We start from the raw sequence: 17,740 nt of genomic DNA, 5'->3' as shown, positions 1-17,740 counted from the left end.
TCCTTCTTGGTCAGTTACACCAATCACAAATCGTTCCTTGTTTGCGTTGTATCTGACGTGAATTTTTGTGTCACTCGGAAGTTCTAGGTGTTGATTTGCACTTATTTTTCCATCTCTTTTGTCCAGCCGTTTGCTTCTTGGTGTGTTAGGAGGCCTGGGGTGGGGGTTGGGGGTAGCTGCAACAGCTAAACCTTGACAGAAAGGGAGGACAATGCCGAACAGAATCCAGACTGACCGGACCAGTTGAGACTAGCGGACTCCCTGAGGCGATCACCTTTTAGCAAAATCACAGATTGGCACACAAAATAAAGGATATTGTCCGTGAGAGTGGAATAAAAAAAAAACCTCTCCAAGTCACTGTCATTGAATTAATTCTGACTCAGGGTGAACCTAGAAGGCAAGATTGAAACTCTTTATGGGAGTAGAAAGTCTCATCTTTCTTTCACGGAGTGCCTGATAGTTTTGAACTGCTGACCTTGCAGTTAGTGGCCCAACATATAACCGACTGCTCCACCAAGGCTCCTATAAATATGGATTGAAAATCAAATAAAATCCTGCCACTGAATCACTTCTGATTCATAGTGACCCTAGAGGACATAGTAACACTGCCCCTGTGGGCTTCTGAGACTGTAACTTTATGGGCATAGGACAGATGGTTAAAAACCACCTACAAGAGACTTAAAGGTCAACAAGGACATGAAAGTAAAGATGAAAAGATAAGGGGGCAACAGAACAGAAGACTGGAATGGGTCCCCTGGAAAGTAATGAAAGAGAATGTTGATCCATTGAAGAAAATGTAACAAATGTTGCTGAAATGGGGGTAGAAATTGTCAAAGGATAACCTGATTTTCTATATAAATTTGCACTGGAAATACAATAAAATGTCACTTCGAAAAAGGTAAAAAAGAGACCCTCTGTACCCCAAAGTCATAAGCATGTGTTCTGACCATTAAAAATAAATAATTATTTTTCCTTCGTGTGCATTTCATGTGTCTGTCTTTATTTAAACCACAGATTTATGTTTGATGAAGGTCCCCAACTGTGTTCAAATGTTCATCCTAATAAGGATCATCTTTCTCAAAAATATAATAATACTTTGTAAATTATCAATGGTTCATGAGGGGGAGAGAGAGGAGGAAGAGGAAGGGGGAAAATGAGCTGATACCAAGGGTTCAAGTAGAAAGAAAATGTTTTGAAAATGATGATGGCAACATATGTACAAATGTGCTTGAGACGATGGATGGATTGTGGTGAGTTGTACAAGCCCTCAATAAAATGATTTTTAATAAAAAATTAAAATAAGAAAATCATCTTTCTCCTGTTATCTTGATAGCCTCCATCGATCATGTACCAAATTCTCATATGCAAACAGGCCTATGTCTGGCATTTCTTGCATCCGTGTTTCATGACTTTGTCTTGCTTTGTTGGGCATTCACACCAAGGTCAGTCTTCCCTCTCCATTCACCCAGCTGAAGTTCAAACCCATCTTTACCTTTCCTGGCAATGCTCCCTTCTGGGTGGATTTTAGCAGCTGCTTTTCAAGTTCAATGGCAGGGAGGGGGACGGGGGGGCCACAAACCAACCAACCCCAAAACCCATCCTATTAAGCAGAAGATTGGAATGACATTGAACTAAGGGGTCCTTTTCAGGAGGATTGAATTTTTCAAACCCACCAGAAGCTCTGCGCGGCTGTCTAGTCCTGTAAACAGAGTCAAGAGGATTGGACTTGTGTTCGAACCCCTGGATATGGTGTTTCTCCCCCTTTCTCCAACCTTTTTTTTAGGCGTGAGGACCCTGGTTGGTTAGTGATTATACGTCAGACTGTGATCGCAAGGTCAGCAGTTGGAAACCAGCAGCAGCTCCGCCTGAGAAAGACTGGGCTTTCTACTCCTGGACACAATTACAGTCCTGGAAACCCACTGGGGTGGGGGTGGGGTGGGGTGAGGGTGTCCGCTAAGAGTCAGCAGTGAGTGAGTCTGGTTGGTTGCTTGGTTGGTTTTCTTAGGGATTGGTTGCAGTCTTTTCTCTCTTTTTTCTCTCTTTTCCTGATTAACATTTATTTCGATGGTTGACTCCTGAATGATTCTCCACGATTTCCCCCCACCCTCTCCTTCCTCCTGAACTCGGTTTACTTCTCCCTGGAGCGCTCGCTCACTCACCACATCCCAGAAATCTCAACTCACAGCAACGCTCTAAGCTAGGACAGGGGAGGACTGCCCTTCTGCCCAGACTTTCCATCTTTCCTGAAGCAGACAGCCTTGTCTCTTTCCCGAGGGGTGCGGATGAGTTTGAGTCACTGAACTTGTGGTTAGCACCTCCTTTGCTAGCCCACGGCACCGCAAGATCTCTCATTAACAAACAGCCCAAAGATTCAGTGCTTGGCTCAGGGCGCGCCTCCTAATTGAAAGGTTGGTGGTTCAGACCTACCAGCTGCTCAACATGACACTGTCTGCTTCCATAAAGAGTGACGCTCTCAGAAGCCCACAGGGGGCAGTTCCACTCTGTCCTGGAGGGTCGTCATGAGTCAGAAGAGCGGATGAGTCGGATTTGACTCAACATCTGTGTAGACTAACTCTTAGTCGACTGGAAATGTCTTTCATTCACCCTCATGGAATTTCAGATTCCGAATTCCTAGTAATTTATCTTCCAAAGTTAGAAGATCTTTGTCAGGGGAGTTTGGAAGAGATGTTTGAGCTCCTCCCACCTCACCAAGGAGAGACCGGCTCCCGGTCAGCAGCAGCCACCAGAGGCTGAGTCCTAAGAGGCGAGAGTCAGGCACGCTTCTTCTCTTCCACTTTTTATTTTATTGTTTAACCAATTCTGACACCAACCATCCCTTCAGGGCCAATTTAGCTCCTCTGCAAAGTCTCCCATTTCATTGCCATTATCAGGGACCATCACAGACAACGCGCACCACTATGGGGTGCATTCAGGTTGACAAGTTTACAAGTCAGGATCGAGAACGACTGAAGATACAGTTCTTTGGTCAGAACAGCCTCTTCACAGTTGTGTACACAAGCTGGCCTCTCTCTCTGGCCCTTGGTCCCTAGTGACCTCTGAGGGCTCTGTTCTGCTCAGCCAAGCAGTACAAAGGTCTTTAAGTCCACCACTAAGTGCCCAGGGGCACCCCACTCTGTAACAAACCTCCATAGCTCTAGGACTCAGCGCCCCCTCTCCCCACAGGCTGGAAAGCCCACAACACCCTCTCCCGCTAGGCTCCTGACTCTGTTTACTGCCAATGTTTCTCACCACCGTACCCACTGCTTTTAAGTCGAATCCCACCCATACTGACCTAGGTGTATGGACCGTGGAATTGTTTCATCCCTGTACCCTTTCCAAGAGGAACCCCGCCCAGGGAGAAAAGCGTGACTCAGTTTCTCCTTTCGGAAAGGGAGGCATAAACCTACCGCCTATGGCTTGTCCACTAGGGCGTGTCTAGGCCCAAGGGGATTTAGGGTGCTCTCCAGCAGTTCTGCCAGAAACCCTAGGAGCCAGGACCCCAGGAGAAGGGGGTCATGTTCCTCTGCTGGCCCATTCCCCAACCGCCTGAACTTATGTGGTTCTAAGTCTGTTCACAAAGTTTAAAGACAAAAAAGAAAAAACCCAAACTCCTGCTTATGGAATAGATGTCAGTTTATAGCAACCCTATAAAACTGGCTCTGTGGACTGTAACTTTTTATTATTATGAAAATATTTTTGGGGGGCTCTTACAGCTCTTTTTTTTCCCTTACAGCTCTTATAACAATCTGGACTGTAACTCTTTTTTAAAAAAAAATTTATTGGGGGCTCCTACAACTGTTATCACATTCCACACATCCATCCATTGTGTCCAGCACATTTGTACATTTGTTGCCCTCATCATTCTCAAAATATTTGCTTTCTGCTTGAGCCCTTGGTATCAGCTCCTCATTTTTATCCCCTCCCTCCCTGCACCCCTCTCCCTCGTGAACCCTTGATAATTTACAAATTATTATTATTTTGTCTTGGACGGTAACTCTCTATGGGAGTAGAACGTCTGATCTTTCTCCCGTGGACTGCTGGAGGTTTCGAACTGCTGACTTTGCAGTTAACAGACCAACGGGTAACCCATTGGTTATGGAGAAGCGGGGAACAGTTCCACGTTGGAATCCTACGCTGCACTTAAAACTTGAACTTGGAGTCCCGGCGTCACATGTCCACGCACCAAGAGCGGTGAGTTCGAATCTTCCTGCTCCCGCTTTCCCGGGGCTCTGTATTATTCCTGTTCCCAACGCTCCAAGTTCCAATTCCAGCACAGTCTCTTCCAGAGTCCGCGTCCAAGCCAGCCGCAACCCCGGTTCCCAGACATCGCCCTCCCCCCCTGTGCATCCCGGAGAGGGGTGCTGGAGGTGCGGAGCATGCAAGCCTGCCCCCCCCAATTCCAACCCAGTCGCGCGGGGTGGGCGATGGGGGAGAGGCCCGGCAGAAGGTTCTGGAAGCACGGGCGCAGCCGGGGGTCGCGGTGACCAGGCTCGCGTCCATCCGCCTCTAAACTTAGCCGCGGTGACACGCAGCCCGGGGCTCGCCGCGGCGGGACCGGGAGGCAGGGGGACCTGAGCAGAGCTTGGGGGGGGGGGCGCGGCGCGGCGAGTCGCTATTTATAGAGACCGGAGCCCGAAATAGCGCCAAGCGAGCGGCCAGGATGACGCGGAAGGCGCTCGGGGCTGACTCACCCGGCCCGGAGCGCCGGCCCCCGGATGGGGAGCCGTGCAGACAGACGAGACGCCCGGCCTGGGCCCTGCGTCCTCACGAGCATCCCTTTGCTGGGACGTCCCCCAAGTCTCCATGGAGCGGAATGGACGGGCCACCAAAATGATAGGTCTGCAGCAGGAGAGACTGCGGTGGGATCATAGGAGGGACTTCCTATGATGAAGGAGCTATTTATACAAGAGGGCTTGAGAAGCTAGGGGCGGGGGAAAGGGGGACGGTACCAGCTATGCATACCTGTTTTTCATCAGCGACAGGTCTGAAGCTTCTTGGCCGCAGGACACAGTGGCCCCGATAAGATGGTCCCTGGTCCACTTGCCATGACCCTGTTCTTGCTGTTCTTACCCCCCTTGAAATGTCCTTCCCTGCCTCCTCAATCTAGAGGACTAGTGTCCCTCCAGACCTCTCTCTCTCACAGAGAGGTGGGTGGGCTCAAACCACCAACCTTTCCATCAGCAGCAGAGTGCTTCATTCCGGCGCCACCGGGACTCCTCGGTACTGTGGGGCCAAACAAATTGTCACCTGATTCCAATTCATTGCGAGCCCCGCCCCCCAGAACTGGTTCCCAGGGTTTCCAAAGCTGTCCATGGTCCCTGGAGTAGCCAGCCTCCTCTTTCTCCCTCGGAGTGGCTAGTAGATTTGAACTGCTGGCCTTCAGGTTACAGCCCAACACAGTACCCACCATGCCACAGTGCTGAGGGCAGTCCCAGGAGGCTGGGAGCCCCGTAAGTGAAGACTAGGTGGTGCTGCCCCAGACTCCGCGTCCCCCCACTCCTAACCCCAATGAGCAGGCCTTCTGGAAGCATCGTTGCTTGAATACAAAGTGTTGGTAATAAAAGCAAACAGCATCTCCCAAACGATGACAAGTACCTTGTGCACGAACACTGCCGGCATGACTCTACGATTAATTTCCTCTGAGCCTCTCCACAGCCTGCAGCTGGGACTTTTGTAATTGTCATCAGGAGAGAAGAAGAAACAGAGGTTCTCAGAGACCCTTAAGTGCCCAAGCTCATCCTACGGTAGTGCAGGTTGCTGGGCTTCAAAGACCACTGCGTTCCCGGGTTAAGAGTCATGAGTTTAAAAAAGATAATAATAAAATAAAATTTAAAAATTAAAATAAAATAAAGAGTCATGAGTTCAAAGAACGCAGAGAACAAAGAACACAGGCCAAAAACAAAACAACATCAAGCAATCCATTCCAACTCCTAGTGACCTCAGAACTGCCCCCGCTTGAGGGTCTAAGACTGTAACTGTTTATGGGAGTAGAAAGCCTCATCTTTCTCCTGCCAAGGGGCTGCTGGTTTTGAACCACTGACCCAGTAGTTAGCAGCGCAATGCCTAACCTACCACGCTACCAGGACGCCTAGATCAAAGCCTGGCAGTGTTTCTCCAAGTGTAAGCCAGGCAGGGCTCCCCAGCGCACTCTCACGAGGCCCAGCCACAAGGTCAGTATGATTATCGTTATCCGACCCTGCACCTGCCTTTCCGCTCTCGCTCTCCGCAGTCTGTAGCGCGCAGGCTGACAACTATCGCAACTGGAAGCTGGCGGAGGAATTCAGCTGCCTTCTGGGAAAGCAGGGCATGAAAGAGATCCAGTGTTTTCCAGAAACGTAAACATGCTGCCTTTCTTTCTATGTTCTTTTGCTGTTCTTTTGTGGGGGGTATAAAAGGACTGCTGTCCAGTCTTGGCCCATCTATCCAAAACCAGTCTGTAGACCCCTCTTGAGACTCACGCAGCACACGCAATGATGCCGAGTGCAGGAAGGTCGTACAGCTGGGGAGCCCGCACAGACAGCACACCAATCCATAGTTCAATTAGTTTGCAAACATTTTCTTTCTTCGTGAGCTCCTTGATATCAGCTCCCTTTTATGCTTGGCTTCCATGCATGGAGCAATCTTTTTTAAATAATTTTTTTTTGCTTGTTTGTGTGTTTGTTTATTTGGTCTTTCCTGACAACATGTCCAAAGTATGTTAGACTAAATCTCACCATCCTGGCTTCTTCTTTTTTTTTAATCGTTTTATTTGGGGGCTCATACAATTCTTATCACAATCCATACACCCATCCGTCGTGTCAAGCACATTTGTACATTTGTTGCCCTCATCATTCTCAAAATATTTTCTTTCTACTTGAGCCCTTGGTATCAGTTCCTCATTTTCCCCTCCCTCCCTGCTCCCCCCTCACTCATGAACCCTTGATAATTTATAAATTATTATTATTTTGTCATATCTTACACAGTCTGACATCTCCCTTCACCCACTTTTCTGCTGTCCATCCCCCAGGAAGGAGGTTAGATGCAGATCATTGTAATCAGTTCCTCCCCTCTACCCCATCTTCCCTCCACCCTCCAAGTATCACCACTCTCACCACTGGTTAATAAATCATTTTACTGGGGCCTCTTACAGCTCTTATCACAATCCATAAATCCATGCCTCAAGCACATTTGTACATCTGTTGCCATCATCATTTCCAAAACATTTTCTTTCTACTTGAGCCCTTGGGATCAGCTCCTCTTTTGTCCCCTCCCTCCCCTCCCCTGCCTCCACCCCTCATGAACCCTTGATAATTAAAAATTATTTTTTCTTTTCATATTTTACACCATCTGCTGGCTCCCTTCACCCACGTTTTTGTTGTTCATCCCCCTGGCCCGGGAGGTGGGGAGGTGTTACACGTTGATCATTGTGATCGGTTCCTCCTTTCTCCCTCTTCTCCCCTTTCTTCTCCCTAGTCTTATGGTATAGCTACTCTCATTATTGGTCCTGAGAGGGTTCTCTGCCCTGGGAACAATCTTCATTATACAAATGAACCTACGCGGATCTAACAAGATGAATGAGGTAAAACTAAGACCATAATAGTAGGGGGGGGGGAGATGTTAAAGAATTAGAGAACAGTTATGTTTTATCCGTGTTATACCACGCCCTGGATTTACCATCCCTTCTTCCATGTGCCCTTCTGAGAGCGACTGTCCAATTGTCTTACAGGTGGGTTTGGGGGTCTCCACTTTGTGTACACTCCTTCACATCCATTTGAGGGCTTGCTTTTGAACTTGTGATACCCATTCCTGTCGACACCTCATGATCCCACAGGCTGGTGTGCCTCTTCCATTCAGGTTTTGTTGTTTCCCCGCTAGATGGCCGCTTCAGGAACTACAAGCCTTGAAGACCCCGATGCCGTATTGTTTCATATCAGCAAATAATTTTTAAGCATACAGAGTCCAGCAACCAACACGTCTGGGACCCAACTGAACTGCTACTCGTGGGTCATGTAAATGTTCACCAAAAGCACAGTAAGGTTTAATTGTTTTTTAATTAAAATTTTTCTTTTCATTTTAAATTTTTTCAAAGGGGAAGAAAGGGTCTGATGAATGACTGGCCATCCACTTAGGTGACAAAAGGGAAGCTTCAAAGCAGAGGGGGAAGCGGCACGTGCAAAGGCCCTGCGGTGGGTGGTGAGTTTGAAGGATCTATAGAAGGCCCATGTGGCTGGCGGAGAGGGGTGGGATAGAGTGGCAAGACATGAGGCTGGTTAATCCAAGGACCCCATCAGGGAGGGCCCTGGTGGTCAGGGCCACAGCCTTGAACCTCTATGAGCAGTTCCACTCTGCACAGAGAGGGCCACCATGAGCCAGCATCGGCTCATCGATAACTAGCAACAGAAATGCTATTAAAGTGTGGCCAACCTGGCCACCGTCACCTGCTCTACCTAATAGCCTGTGGAGTCTCTCAGTCTTGTCTTTGCCAAATAGCCCACGAGACATTTTCTCTTTCGCCTCCTAATGTTTCCACCTCTTTTCTTTTTCCTTGTCTGATAGCATTTCCAAGCACTTTCAAGACCACGGCAATGGTAGTGACCGTGGATTCTTAGTTAATCTCCTGACTCCACCGGCACCCTGCAGTTCTTGCTCTGGTCCTAGCGGCCAGTAGCGCTAGGTCAGATCTCACAAGGTAAAAGGTCACAGTCTTTTCTGCCCATTACCAAACCCGACAGATGCCAGCCTCACGTTTGAGCGTCCAAACAACACCCTCACTTCTGACTTACAAAGTTGGGTTTTCTTGTACCTCTTCATCAAATCACGGTTTCCCCCCCCCCTTCTGTTCGCTTAAGTCTGACCCGCAGCCTCCCACTATGCCTTTGTGTTGGATTAATTCTCTGGCATGAGTCATGGAACTCGCGAAAAGGCAAGCGCAATACTTGGGAGTACAGGTTTATTATAGAATGAAAAGTGATACAAGTGAATGAAGAAACACACAGGACGTGGTCCTTACAATGCCAAGTCAACCTGAGAGTGTTATGAGAGAAGGCGTGGAGGCTAGCCTGTCAATCAAGGTCATGTCCAATGATGCCTCTGTGTGGGTGTGGCTTCCTCATGAGGATTCTGGGAACGTCCCCTTTTCCCCCTGGAGGGGGACCACACTCTCTCTCTGCCTTGGTGTCCCTGTTGACGAGCCACATGGAGCCACGCTGATGGCAGCCAGAGCCCTGGAGATGCCTCCACCGCCACTGGATCCAAAAGACTTTCCCCCCACTGACCTGTGATCTTCCTGCATCCAGCCTCACTGCATGTGTCGCATGAGTCTGAAGAGGAATGTATACACTCATATCAGACATATGGGCTAATATCAGACGTATGGACTTGATCTGGACTGGGCTGGGATGTTTTCTCTTTGATAGGAAGCCCTCTCTAACACATCTAGGAATGTCCGTGGATTTGTTTCTCTAGTTAACCCGGACTAACACACAGGGTAAAGGTCTGGGAGGGCTCCCGATGGATGAGCCAGTATTGGCTTCCTCCCTTGACCTCAGGGCCTTGGTGGCGCAGTCATTGAGTGTTTGGCTGCTCACCCAAAGGTCGGTGGTTGGCACTCACTAGCCAGAGAAAAATGTATCAGCCTCTTTCCATTAAGATCACGACTCAGAAACCTTAAGGGGGCAGTTCTCCTCTGTCCTAGAGGGTCCTGATGAATCATAATTGAACGACGCTGACAACGGGCTCTTATAACTGGGACATGGTTGATTGAATCAGACCCTCTCCCACCAACCGAGCTCAATCAATACCATGTGTCGGGCACATCCATTCATCCATTGTGTCTCTAGTCAGGCTAGCCCCCGCCTGCTAGTGCCAACCCTCAGCCATGAGTTCAGATGTCCAGATGTAAAAAGAACCTAAAACCTCACTGACAAGTAATAATTTATAAATTCTCAAGGGTTCATGAGGGAGGGGAGCAGGGAGCGGGGAGGGATAGGGGAAATGAGCAGCTGATATCAAGGGCTCAAGTAGAAGGCAAATGTTTTGAGGGTGAGGATGGCAACAAGTGTACAAATGTGCTTGACACAATGGATGGATAGAGGGATAGTGATAAGAGTTGTACGAGCCCCCCAATGAAATGATTTTTTTTTTTAAACTCACTGCCATCAAGTCAATTCTGACTCATACTGATCTCAGAGGGCCGGGCAGAACTGGGAGTATGGGAGACTTTAGCTGTCGATGGGGATAGAACAGCCTCATCTTTTCCCCACAGAGCAGCTGGTGATTTTGAACTGCTGACCTTGAGGTTAGCAGGTGAATGTGTAACCGCACCACCACCAGAACTCCCCGGCTTTGGTGTAACAGAAATGTATTCCCTCTCAGTCTGGAGACCGTCAACGAGATGGATCAAAACCGTGGCGGCACCAGTGGACTCAGGTATAGGAATACCTGTCAGGATGGTGCAGGGCCAGGCAATCTATGGGTCTGGACCCATTGATGGCATCGCACAACTATAACAACAGCCTGGAGGCCAGGCGTCTGAAATCATGGTGTCATCGGGCCCTATTTCCTCAGAGGGACCTAGGGGAGCCTCCTTCTCTGCCTTTCAGCTTCTGGTGGCTGCAGGCATTCCTTGGCTTGTGGCTGCCACACGCTGATCCTGATAAATCTCTCCAGTCTATTTAAAAAAATAAATATGTGAATATATATAATATATTTTCTTATTTTAAGTATCATGAAAGGGTAATTGGTTTTTAATTTTTTTTTTAATCATTTCATTGGGGCCTCATACAACTCTTATCACAATCAATCCATCCATCCATTGTGTCAAGCACATTTATACATTTGGTGCCCACATCAAAACATTTGCTTTCTACTTGAGCTCTTGATATCAGCTTCTCGTTTTTCCCCTCCCTCCCAGCCCCCTCTATTGTACTTCTTATGAGGACACTTGCCATTGGATTTGTAAAAGATCCCTGGTGGTACAAACACTGGTTTCATGTTAGGCTGCTAACTACAAGGTTAGCAGTTTGCATCCACCAGTCACCCTGCAGGAAAAAGATGAGGCACCCCCCCACACACTAAAGATTTACAGTCTCAGAAAGTGAGAGGGGCCACTCTGCTCTGCAGAGTCTGTCTCGATGGCAGTAGGTAGCCATCCAGAATGATCTCATCTGAAGATGCTAAGCTTAATGACATCTCCCAAAACCTTTATTCAGATAATGTTATATCTGCAGTTGCTGGGAGACCTGCCAAAACAGAGCCTTGTGTTGCTTCCACCGCCATTGGATCCACAAGACTCTGCACCCACCAGCCTGTGACCTTCCTTCATTCTCCATCATTGCATGTGGCTGCGTGAGTCTGAAGAGGGATTTATGGACTAGTATCAGACTTATGGACGAGCACTGGACTTATGGATTTGATCTGAACTGGGCTGGGATGTTTGTTTCATATATAATTACTTCTTAATATAACACCCTCTCTTACACATATATACGAGTGTCACTGGATCTGTTTCTTAGTCAACCCAGCTTAACACACTGCCGGAGAGTCGATTCTGATTCACTGCAACCCGACGAAGACTTTCTGAAACTGTCTCAGTACAGGCACAGACAGCCTCCGTTTCCTCGCTGGGGACGGCTGGTGGCTTTGAACCGCCAACCTGGCAACGCTTCCCCAACCGCGATGACACAGATGGCGTCCCCATTCTCGGACCTTCCTTTGCTGACACAGCATGACTCAAAATGAAAAGAAGCAGCTGCAACCTTCCCTTACTATTCAGATCACGGAACGCTCAGCGTATGGAATCAAGGAACCTTGCCAGCTGTGGAAAGAGAAAGGAAATGAGGATGGGTTAGGCAGGCAGGAGGGCGCAGCAATGGACCGGGCTGTGTCGTTGAAATCAGTCCTGTGGATTCCCAAGCCTGGAAGGACCAAGGGAAGAGGAAGGGTGTGTGGCCTGAGTTCAAGGTCTGAGGTGAAGCACAGCCCTGGCAGGGACAGGAGGGCACCCACATGCTTTCAAGGGATCCCAGAGTGTGGAGCAACCTGGTCTGCAGGAATCTCATTGAGAGCGTGGTGCTCTAACCTGCTTTGAACCCGCCTGAGGCGCCTTGAAAAAAGGTTCCGGCGCTCCCGCTTCTGAAAAGCCACAGCCTGAGAACTCCAGGGAGCCGAGTTCTAATCCACACACAGAGAGTCGCCAAGCGCCTCCATCAAGTCCCCTCCAGCTGGTTTGTTATTTTTGCTTGTTTCAGCCCTCAGAGGTCAGCGATTCAAACCGAAAGATGTGGCTGTCTGCGGCTGTCAAGACTGACCAGTCACCTTCACAAAAATCCCACAAGCACACTGCCCGTGGACGGGTCAGATGATACAACCCCCATGGGAAGCAGTACAGGGAGTCTTCCCCTCCCTCAACAATTGGGAATAGACGTACCATGTGGCCCAGCGATGGAGCTACTTGGTATATATCTCTCAGTCATGAATTCACTCACTGCCATTGAGCCGATGCTGACTCACAGTGATGCTGTAGGACAGGGTAGAACTGCCCCTGTGAGTTTCCAAGACTGTACACCAAAGCCCCATCTTTCTCCTGCAGAGCGGCTGGTGGTTTCGAACTGCTGACCTTGCCATTAGCAGCCCAATAGGTAACCCACTCCTCCACCAGGGCTCCTTCCTGGGTCTCCACCCTACAGAAATAAAGAACACACGGCATGATGCATGCCCACGTTCACCACCGCACTGTTCACCGTAGGGAGATGCTGGGCACCACCTCAGGGTCCGGCCACTTTGGCCCATCCACACAGTGGCACAGACAACGCCCCATTAAAGAACAGGGTGGTTCTCCTGCAAGTGACCCAAGCAGGTTATCAATCATCAGTCAAGGGAAGGGAGCCCATGGGGGGTGGAAGAAAAAGTTGCACTAGCTGGGCCGAGACACCAAAGACAAGTATTGTCTTTCTTTTCCCCAGATGCATTCTATGGGGGTGACCATAAAGTCTAGCAATAGATGATACATCTTCTGTGGCACATGGTAATGTCATGCATCAGTAAACAAGTCATGGAGTTGTCTGTTTACTAGAAGAAAAAAAATAAAATGAAAATAAATCAAGGCCGTAGTGGACCTGCAAAGCACTGCACACCATAGATGGGATTGGAGACGGACAGTTGAAATTGTCTCACAGGCTGTGAGTGATGTGGGGTGAAATGACTGAATTACAGAGGGTCAAATATTTCAAGAGACCACTGTTCTTCAAGGAAAGGTTTTCATACTCAAAGAAGCAGACTTTGGTGGGTGCCAGGGGTGAGAGAAGGAAGAGGGGTGGGGAAGCAATAGGCTGGAGGGGAGGCAGGTCCCTCTTTCTTGGGGTGAAAGAGAAGAGAGTATCCCACGGTGGCAGTTACATAATCTGCTCTCAACTTGTGAAAGGGTGGAGTCTAGCCTGTCAATCAGAGGACCTCATTTGGAGGTGAAAAGGAGATACATCGCTCCCTGGAGGTCAGATACAATCACCCCCTGGGAGACATTTCTGTTGACAAGCTAGATGGAACTGTGTTGATGCAGCCAGAGCGCTGGAGCTGGAGAAGCCACGTGGAGACCCACGCCCGTGCTGAGATGCTTCCACCGTCACTGGATCCACAAGACTTTCCACCCACTGGCCTGCGGTTTTCCCACATTTGGCATCATTGCATGTGTCGTGAGAGTCTGAAGAGGGCTTTATAGACTGGTATCAGGCATAGGGCTAACGTTGGACTTATGGACTTGATCTGGACTGGCCTGGGCTGGGTTCTTAATGTACAATTCCTCTTTGACCTACAGCTCTCTCTTACACACATAACATGAGTGTCTATGAATTTGTTTCTCTAGTCAACCCAGACTAACACACCAACAAACTCAAAACTCCCGACCTTCTAGTCGGCGCTGACTCATGGCGACCTGTAGGACAGGTGCCAACTGTCCCGGTGAGCTTCCACGGCCGTGACTTTTTAACAGATTTATGAGCACTTTGACCACATATCATACCATTCAATAGCTGTACAATCCTGACTGCAATCCATTTTAGAACATTCCCTTCTTCGTGCCATTCTTTCTTTACTTATTTATTTAATCACTTTATTGGGAACCCTTTTTATTTTTTGTAGATGGTAAATGAGGTTATGTTTTTTTCTTTAAAATTTTTTTATGAAAAGTTCATTTTATTGGGGGCTTTTACAGCTCTTAGAACAATCCATACATCAATTATATAAAGCATATTTGTACATATGTTGCCATCATTATTTTCTAGACACTTATTTTCCTTTTTTCGTGTCTTTTTTTTATCGTTTTATTAGGGGCTCATACAACTCTTATCACAACGCATGCATACATCAGTTGTGTAAAGCACATCTGTACATTCATTGCCCTCATCATTCTCAAAACATTTGCTCTCCACTTAAGCCCCTGGCATCAGGTCTTCATTTTTCCCCTCCCTTCTCACTCCCTCCTCCCTCCTGAATCTTGGATAATTTATAAATTATTATTTTGTCATATCTTGCCCTGTCCGACGTCTCTCTTCACCCACTTTTCTGTTGTCCGTCCCCCAGGGAGGAGGTCACATGTAGATCCTTGTAATCGGGTCCCCCTTTCCAACCCACCCTCCCTCTACGTTCTTATTGGGAACTCTTAAAGATATTATAACCATCCAGAATTCAATTAGATCAAGCATGATCATATAAGTATGGCCATCATCATTTTAAAAACATCTTCTCTCTTCTTGGACTCTTTGATATCAGCTCCCCTTGATCCCCTCCCCTCCCCCACCCAGCCCCTCAGAAACCCTTAATTATTACCTTTTAATCGTGGCAAAAAAATGTACGCAACAAAACATCCTCCAATTCAACAACTTCCACATGGATACTCAGTGGCATTGATTACACGCTTCCTGCTGGACAACCGTATTGATCTCCTTTTCCAAACGATTCCACCACCATGACCCTACACTCAAAGCCCACGAAGCAACAACGCTTCCTCCTTCACCCATGGTAACCAAGGTCAAGTTGGATTGCTGACTTCCTTTCCCCTCCCCGCCCCGTAATTTTCTTGATATGCTATTCACGTGTCATAAACCTCCATCGTTAAATTGCTTTCAAAAAGAGCTGTATACACATCGCCACAATCAGATTTAGTGCTCCTTCCCCCTTCCCACATTCATCATTTGCTCCTCAGTTTCCCTCATCCTCCCCACCCCCTGTCCCTGACAAGCCCATGCATCCATTATTGTCACCAGGCATCCACTCCTGCGCTTCACAACCTGGGAAACCTAACAGGCACAAGAGACAAAACAAAACCGAAAGAAGAAAACAAAAATATAAAGAAAAAAAAGAAAGAGTAAGAAAGAAAAGATCACCAACAATATTTAAGAAGCCAGAGAAGAAACTTCTGTCATGGAACAAGCGAGAAATATTTACACCTAGAACAAACTGAGGTTGGGACAACTGGGAAGTCAACTAACCAAGTATCGAATTACACTGGGGTTTGATCCACTGTAATCAAATTTATAATCTCTGATAGTAAAGCTATTGGAGTCCCTCACCTGTGGCCAGAAGAGATCGACCAGGGACTTCAAGTGACTACCTATTCCACAGATGGATCGGGGCTCCCACGGTCCCACAGAGCCTTCTACAAAGTGGGTGGTCACCATTTCAGCTCTGATACGTTCTCCTTCATCGTATTTGGATTTTGTGATCATCACCTTTGGATCACACAGGCCTGTGTGCTGCTTCTATGCGGACCTAGCGGATCCCTCACTCAGAGGGCTGCTTGTTTGACCCTGCCTTCAGCAAGCTGCAGGCTGTCAAGTGGATGGGAGGGCCCAGCACTGAGGAAGAAGACCAGGGAGGAGACTGGAGCTGGATATGGTCGGGGATGTGAGCAGGGGGCTGAACCAGGGGAGGGTGAATATGTGAAACCTTTAAAAGCCTGCCCCCGCAGAGGGAAGCTGGGAGAAGGAATCACTGAAGAAGGAACCCAGGCAGGCATCCTGGAGGAGGCACAGGTTTTTAGGTCAGAGTGAAATCCGGCCAGGTTTCCAGGAGGAGGTGTCCAAGCGGCGGCTGGATGCCAGGAGGTGGTCAGCATATGGGGGTGAAAATCCTGATGGGGGTGGCGGTGGGGGCGGTTAGGGTGTGGCAGGTTCATATCACAGCAGGGGAGAGGGTTGTGAAAGGTGATCCTGCCAGGCTATCCACCCAGCCCATGTCCGCAGACTCAGGGGCCAACAGACCTACTACACACCAGGATTGGAGGCCTCCTGCCCAGGGAGAACCCCAAGCAGTCCATGCTTCCATGAAGGGGGTGAGGGGGGCACAGTGTGTGACGAACTAAGGACCCTGGGGAGTGACAGGACTAGGATGTAGAGATGGACTGTGACTTTATCAGGAAAGTCTCAGCTGCAAAGGACTGAAATTCACTCACTGCCTTCTAGTCAATACCAACCCACAGGGACCCTATAGGAGAGGGCAGAACTGCCCCTGTGATTTTCTGAGACTGTAACTCATATATCATATATAGATATATATAGATATAGGTTTATACAAAGACAAGGAATATAACAGCTTAGTCCACACAGCGATACAGAGCAGAAGACTGGCTCGAACCAGGACTGGTGTCACATCGATTCATCACAGCTGCAGGTGGGGAGGCCAGACCTGGGACAGTTACACAAATCCAGGCAGGAAAGCTTACCAGATTGGTTCAGGATCCGCTGACCAAGTCAGTCATGATGAGGCGACACGGGCACCCCAATGAGAAGGCGTCCCCGTGGCAGAGTGGCTATGCGTTTCGTGGCTAACCGCAGAGTAACCAGTTCCCAACCACCAGCCGCTCGGAGCCTATCACCTCCCGTCAAGAGTTCCAGTCTCAGAAACCCGCAGCGGCAGTCCCACCCTGACCTTTAGTGACTCCAAGGCAGTGAGTTTGGTGGTGGTGGTGGTGGTGCTGGTGGTGATGGGTTGGTTGTGGATCTCATGTTGTTGTCCCATGTTGCTGGAGAGGAAAGACCTGCCCTGACACCCTCACCAGACTCGTCTGCCGCCAAGCTGCTTCGGACTCGAGTGGGGAACCCGGGGCTGAGTTCAACCCGGAATGCCCAACAGCAGATGGTACGGAAGTCGATTTCGGAGTCTTTCTTTTCCAAGACATCCTACACACACACACACACACACACACACACACACACACACACACACCACTCACTGCCATCGAGTAGATTCTGATATGCTGTCAGGCAGACTAGAGCCGGCCCTGGGCATTTCCCTAACCAATGGGGGGAGAGGAGAAGCCACATCTCTCTCCCGAAGAGCAGCTGGTGGATTTGAACTGCCGGCTTTGTGGCTAGCAGCCCAATGCTTAACCCACGGGGGCACCAGGGCTCCTCCCCAGACAGCCGAGGACCTCCACTCTTTCAGCCAGCAGCCATAGGCGTTAAGCGTTTGCAATATGCAGGGATACCCAGGAGCAACACCATCTAGTCAGTTCCTACTGGCGCTGATCCTATGGGGAAAGGCAGCAAGGCTCTGTCCAAAGTGCTGCATCTTTCTCCCCCAGGGGTGCCTGGAGGCTTGAAACCACCCGACCTCTCAGTTAGCAGTCCCAGTACTCAACCCACTGACCCACCTGGGCCCTTCTCTGCGTTCTGGTGAGAAAACAGCAAACCCACTGCCTTCCAGTGAACTGAACCCCCTGGCGACCCTGCAGGGCAGAGCAGAACAGCTCCCTGGGGTTTAGGGGGCG

This window comes from Tenrec ecaudatus, chromosome 18, assembly GCF_050624435.1.
Source record: "Tenrec ecaudatus isolate mTenEca1 chromosome 18, mTenEca1.hap1, whole genome shotgun sequence".
NCBI classification, from domain to species: Eukaryota; Metazoa; Chordata; class Mammalia; order Afrosoricida; family Tenrecidae; genus Tenrec; species Tenrec ecaudatus.
The sequence above is the reverse complement of the archived record's forward strand: the minus strand, read 5'-3'. Positions refer to the sequence as shown.